The following is a 6,818-nucleotide window of genomic DNA, read 5'->3' as shown; positions in this document are numbered from 1 at the left end:
AACATAGAATGCCCACCCAAATCACACCCTGACCAAACCAAAATAGAGACATAAAAAGCTCTCTACGGTCAGGGCGTGACATGGACTGAGATCTCTTTATGCTATTGTTCATTTGTGTCTCTCAAGTCACAACGTTTCCATTTCTATAGTCATGTTAGTCTTTTCAAAAATGAAARGTCCAAATGTCGGCCTTTCACCAGTTACAATTTCCGCTGCATTAACTGTTATTTTCATAGCTGATAAAAATGTGGTTTTCTATATAGCCTATATACAGTATATATCATTTTGCCCATGTGAAGATGCTTTTATGATTTTATGCCATAGCCTAAAGAACAGATAAATGATTTAATGAAAAGCAGCAAACAGACAAAACATTGTTTCACATTCTTTAYTAAAAGACTGAGAAACAGAAACAGGCAATAGGCTACAGCTCGATTCACAGCTTCCCGCCCAAGTACAGGGAAACGTAACATATTTCGATGTATTGTACAAACCGCTGTTGTACKAACCGCAGCCTGTACGTGTCACAGAGTTATTATCACAGTTATATTTAGAGTTAGAAAACTCTGTGTCAGCCTCTTTTAGAGAGAAAGCGAGAGAGGGTATCATTCTCTGAGTGAACTTCCTTTCTTAATCCATTCACTTTCTTCTTAGAAATAATAAGATAACAAAGATTCTCTTTTCTTCTCTTTTGACTAATTAGAATCTCTCTCTCTTTTATCCTCGCTGTCCAATTTAGCTTGGACTCTCTCTCTTTCTTTCTCTCTCACTCTATTTCTCATTGTTCTCTCTCAATTTCTCTGTATCTCCCTCCATCCCTCCCTCCCCCCCTCCTCTGTCTCTCTCTAATTCATCATGGACTCAGACCTAATGATTATGCCCTAATCAGGCATTCCATTTCACTTAACAACTAATGAAAAGTCTAAATCATTCAAGGGCTCTCGTCTTCTCCTCCCATCTCTCCGTCACTCACTTCTCTCTAGAAAAGCTAGATAACTCCAGCACAAAGCTCTCTCTCTTTTCTCTCTCCCTCCATTTCACTCTCTCTCTCCCTCTACTTCTCTCCCTCTACTTCCCTCTCTCTCTTTGTTGTGCACACATACAGTGAAATGCCTGTCTTGCAAGCTCTAAACCCAGTAATTACTCTATATGTAGTACTAAAAATAACATAACGTAGAACAAAAACACACAAGAAATTTAAATAAGAAATAAGAAGAACGCGAGAAAGTTAGTAKGGTTTTTTGATGCTAGTGGTTGTATTAATTTGGGATCTACCGTCTATCACATCCCACAACTGTCCCAGACTATGTTCGGAATATTATTTTCTGACACAGAATAGAATAGGTCAACTGTTGTACTATGGGGGATAGTAGAATGACAGGCTAGTGCTTTTTACTGTTCATTAGGCCTACTCATCTTGTTGGCTGACGAGAAGTAAATGTGGGCAGTTCTTCCAATATCTTCAATATGCACCTTAGAATTGGATAAGGACGCGCGTAGTTGCGTCCCCGATATGTCTGTCTTCACTTGTAGCCTGTGAGAAAGACCTGACCACGTGACGGAGAGCCATGTGAATGAGAGGTGATTCAGCACGCAGCCGGGAGAAGGGAATTATAATTACTATATTAAACCCAAGGACACAACGACCACTGGCCATAAAATGATTTCTTTAGGGGCATTATGGCCATAAAATGATTTCTTTAGGGGCATTATGGCCATAAAACGATTTATTTAGGGGCATTATGGCCATAAAACGATATTTTAGGGGCATTATGGCCGTACAAAGGGGATGCCTCTGGGAAATTCACAATCTGCTTGTCATATTGTGAACGAGAGAATGATGTAGTGTGAACCGCCTGCGCAAAAAACTAGGCAGAGCTCGTGCCTTTCACACAACTTTTTTCAAATAATCATTAGAGTCGCTTCATGCAGCCTTAGAATGTATTCAAAATCTAAACATATAGCCCAACGTTTGTTGAACAACTTAAGTTACATTAATAACTCTAAATGAAGCATATAGGAGTACCTGTTTCTTTGTTAAGCGCTCAACACAGAATAGCCACATGTGTTCACTCCCTSAAATCATTTGGAGAAAATATCCTTTCTATTTTATTCAGCTTTGTTCAATTACTCAGCTATGTTCCATCAGAGCGCAACGTTTGTTGAATGCTGAACGAGAGACCTCAATGTATTGTTTTTGTAAAGTTGTACAGTGTTTCCTTGCAAAATTTGATGTATATGCTTTTAGATTTTGCATCCCGCAATGCGGATAGCCTCAGTTGCTGTGACTACTACCATCTGTCCCGGGATCCTGCCAGACCAAAAAGTCTGAAGTTGTTTTCCGAAGCTAGCTACTAGCCTAGCTGGTATCAGTATCAGGTGATCGATCACCGGGGAGAATGGAGTCCTTTGTTTCTGAATCGCGGGATGATCCTCACCTGGACCTGGCTGGCCGGATAGGGAGACACATCACCGTTCATCACGAAAGTCGAGGGCAGCATCCTCCACTTTCTGAGCCCTCTGGGGTGCCGCGATTCATGAACGGGCTGCCGACATCGAATAGCTTCGCTGCTCCCGGCACCATCTTCTCATGGAGCGCCGGAGGTTCCTTCCGTATCGGCCAACATTGTGATGGCATCGCCGGGGTCCAAGGTGGGTTCTGCTATTCCTGTCATTTGTGGTGGGTGAAATAGAGGAGCCTCTGGTGGGGATAGGGTTGGGCTGAGGGATCTGGCTCCAAATGGACAACTGCCATCAACCATTATTATGCGAAGCACAATGGTTAGATCGGTGGAAGTCCGAAATACCCATACACTTTGTTTTCTTGTCCTAATAGGTATAATCCAATCTTTGTGTCTCCTGTTGTTCTGAAATGTCAAAGTAATCTGTAAGAAGAGAGCAGCATTCTCTTTTATTTATTTTCAAAGTAATCTTACAGAAACTCCCTCTATATGTAACTTCATTAATTAAGTTAAGAATCCTAAGTTACCAAACCCCTTCTCAGGAAAAGGATAACACTAGAGATCCCTTCAGTCTCCAGAGACGTGGGAAAATCAGCTTTTGGGTTTTTTTGGTCCATAATTTGTGGAACAATCTGCAGAGTTCACTGCAGTTAGATGCGCTGGTGTCACTCAGGCAGTTTCAATTATTGATTGAGCAACTATGCGGTTCAATGTGATTGATTTGATTAAATATGTTTATTTTGGTTTATTGTTCTGAATTATATTGTTTTATACATATATATGTGTATGTTGTTTTGTTATTCAGATTTTATGTATAATGTTTAAAATTTTAATAATATACAAAAATGCCACTAAATTCTAAGAAAATCTTGTCTGCTAAATGAATTAGTGTAGCCTACAGCCATATGGCCTAGACAGATCAGGGCCTAACAAAAGGACAACTCAGAGTATGTTATTCTGTTCTTCTGAAATAGACTACATTTTCTTTATGTCATGTTTCTTTGGACCTGTCTTAAATAAAGAATGGATTTATCGTGATGGTGTAGGCTATATTTACTATAGACTCTGTTTATTGACTGTTGTATATTTGACTTGTTTGATTGTTTATGACTTATATGACTTGTTTATGTTTACTCCATGTGTAACTCTGAGTGTTGCTGTTCACACGCTATGCTTTTATTCTAGCCTAGTAGCACATTGCAAATGAGAACTTTTCTATAGCCTACCTGGTTAATAAAGGTGGGAAAATACAAATAAAAATAAAATAAAATTACATGGATTTATTAGACTTTTTAAATTGTAGATGTCCAAAAGTCGGGCATCATTATTACGGTTGTTACAGTGAGACCACTTTATTTGCTTGACATCACCTGCTGACCGACAGCCTAGGTGGTGATCAGGGCCGGTTTTCCCTTCGCCTTAATCCACCAGACTCCCTTTTTCCTTGCCTGTGTAAAGCCAGCTTCTCTTTCATACCCCAGAAATTGGTTCAGAAATGACAGAAAAGTCCCAGGGCTTAATGAGTCGAAGTTGACCGCTTGATATTGAGATAGTAACGCCAATCTCATGTTCAAAAGGTGTTGTCGGTTATAAGAACTGATAGCAGATACATTTTGCTGAAAATATTTAAAAAATGAATTGCAAAGAATCAAAACAAAATAGACATTTGGGTCGTAGCTCGCAAAACGGTGGCACTACATTACTTGGCGGGGATATCTAATCATCACAAAACTGCGGCTAATCATCACAAACAAAACATGTTAAATGACAATGGTTAGCTTTCCAATGGGTAATAATTGAATTGCTTTCAAATGGTATAATAATTCAATTGCTTTCAAATGGTATCTTAATTGAATTGCTTTGAAATGGTATATAATTCAATTGCTTTCAAATGTATCTAATTGAATGTGCTTCAAATGGTATATAAGGTTGTAGTCGAAAGTTTACATACACCTTAGCCAAATACATTTAAATTCGTTTTTCACAATTCCTGACATTTAAAAATAGTACAACTTCCCTTCTTAGGTCAGTTAGGATCATTCACTTTATTTTAAGAATGTGTAATGTCAGAATAATAGTAGAGAGAATGATATATTTCAGCTTTAATTTCTTTCATCACATTCCCAGTGGGTCATACGTTTACATACACTCAATTAGTATTTGGTAGCATTGCATTTAAATTGTTTAACTTGGGTCAAACGTTTCGGGTAGCCTTCCACAAGCTTCCCACAATAAGTTGGGTGAATTTTGGCCCATTCCTCCTGACAGAGCTGGTGTAACTGCGTCAGGTTTGTAGGCCTCCTTGCTCGCACATGCTTTTTCGGTTCTGCCCAAAAATGTTCTATAGGTTTGAGGTCAGAGCTTGTGATGGCCACTCCAATACCATGAATTTGTTGTCCTTAAGCCATTTTCCCACAACTTTGGAAGTATGCTTGGGGTCATTGTTCATTTGGAAGACCCATTTGTGACCAAGCTTTAACTTCCTGTTTGATGTCTTGAGATGTTGCTTCAATATATCCATATAATTTTCTTTCTCATGATGCCATCTATTTTGTGAAGTGCACCAGTCCCTCCTGCAGCAAAGCACCCCCACAACATGATGATGCCACCCCCGTGCTTCACGGTTGTGATGGTGTTCTTTGGCTTGCAAGCTCCCCCTTTTTCCTCCAAACATAACGATGGTCATTATGGCCAAACAGTTCTATTTCTGTTTCATCAGACCAGAAGACATTTCTCAAGAAAATACGCTTTTTGTCCCCATGTACAGTTGCAAACCYTAATCTGGCTATTTTATGGTGGTTTTGGAGCAGTGGCTTCTTCCTTGCTGAGCGGCCTTTCAGGTTATGTCAATATAGGACTCGTTTTACTGTGGATATAGATACTTTTGTACCGGTTTCCTCCAGCATCTTCAAAAGGTCATTTGCTGTTGTTCTGGGATTGATTTGCACTTTTCGCACCAAAGTACGTTCATCTCTTGGAGACAGAACGCCTCTCCTTCCTCAGCGGTATGATGGCTGCGTGGTCCCATGGTGTTTAAACTGGCTTACTATCATTTGTACAGATGAACGTGGTACCTTCAGGCACTTGGAAATTGCTCCAAAGGATGAACCAGACTTGTGGAGGTCTTGGCTGATTTCTTCTGATTTTCCCATGATGTCAAGCAAAGAGGCACTGAGTTTGAAGGTAGGCCTTGAAATACATCCACAGGTACACCTCCAATTGACAAAAATTATGTAAATTAGCCTATCAGAAYCTTCTAAAGCCATGACATAATTTTCTGGAATTTTCCAAGCTGTTTAAAGGCACAGTCAACTTAGTGTATGTAAACGTCTGACCCACTGGAATTGTGATACAGTGGATGATAAGTGAAAAAAATCTGTCTGTAAACAATTTTTGGAAAAATGATTTGTGTCATGCACAAAGTAGATGTCCTAACCGACTTGCCAAAACTATAGTTTGTTAACAAGAAATTTGTGGACTGGTTGAAAAACAAGTTTTAATGACTCCAACCTAAGTGTATGTATGTTAACTTCCGACTTCAACTGTAATTAAATTGCTTTGAAATGGTATCTAATTGAAATGCATGGAAATGGTCCACATAAGCCTTGGTATGTAACTGCTGTTTTTTGTAAAAACTTTTTCAACATTCTGTAAAAAAAAAAATGGTAAACAATAAAGAGTTGATGTGGAGGGCAGGCAGGAGAGAGGCAGGAGGGAGGCAGGAGGGAGGTAGAGTGGTGAAGGAACCAGACGGGACAGATGGAGCCTTTCGTTTTGGCAGCCATTAGTACAGGACAGCTAGGCTATATGTTTGTTTAGGCTTCTACACACACACACACACACACACACACACGCACACGCACACGCACACGCACACGCACACGCACACGCACACACACACATTTATGAAGTGAGGACAGCACACAAGAACCTATTTCATTTTAATGAGGAGATGGAGACGGAATCAAGTTCTGATTTGAGATATTTTGAATTAGTTGTGTTAACAACATGTTTTCGATACAACTACAGCTAGTCTTTACAGACTAACAGCCCTGCAGAATGGTCCTGTTATGGGCTGATTGAGCTGAGTTGGCCAGTTCGACTGATTTGGACCTACGACCTTGTCAATGTGAAATGGTAAAGTGGTTTGGCTGCATAAGGTTAGACTAGGGACCCTGATCAAAAGTAATGCACTATACAGGAAATAGGGTGCCATTTTGGATTTTGGATTTAACCTTACAGGTTAAATGGGGTGTCTTAGGCTGTACATGTTAAATGGGGTGTCTTAGTCTGTACAGGTTAAATGGGGTGTCTTAGGCTGTACATGTTAAATGGGGTGTCTTAGGCTGTACGGAT

The sequence above is a fragment of the Salvelinus sp. IW2-2015 genome, linkage group LG5, assembly GCF_002910315.2.
Source record: "Salvelinus sp. IW2-2015 linkage group LG5, ASM291031v2, whole genome shotgun sequence".
Taxonomy (NCBI): domain Eukaryota; kingdom Metazoa; phylum Chordata; class Actinopteri; order Salmoniformes; family Salmonidae; genus Salvelinus; species Salvelinus sp. IW2-2015.
Note: the sequence above shows the minus strand (reverse complement) of the source record.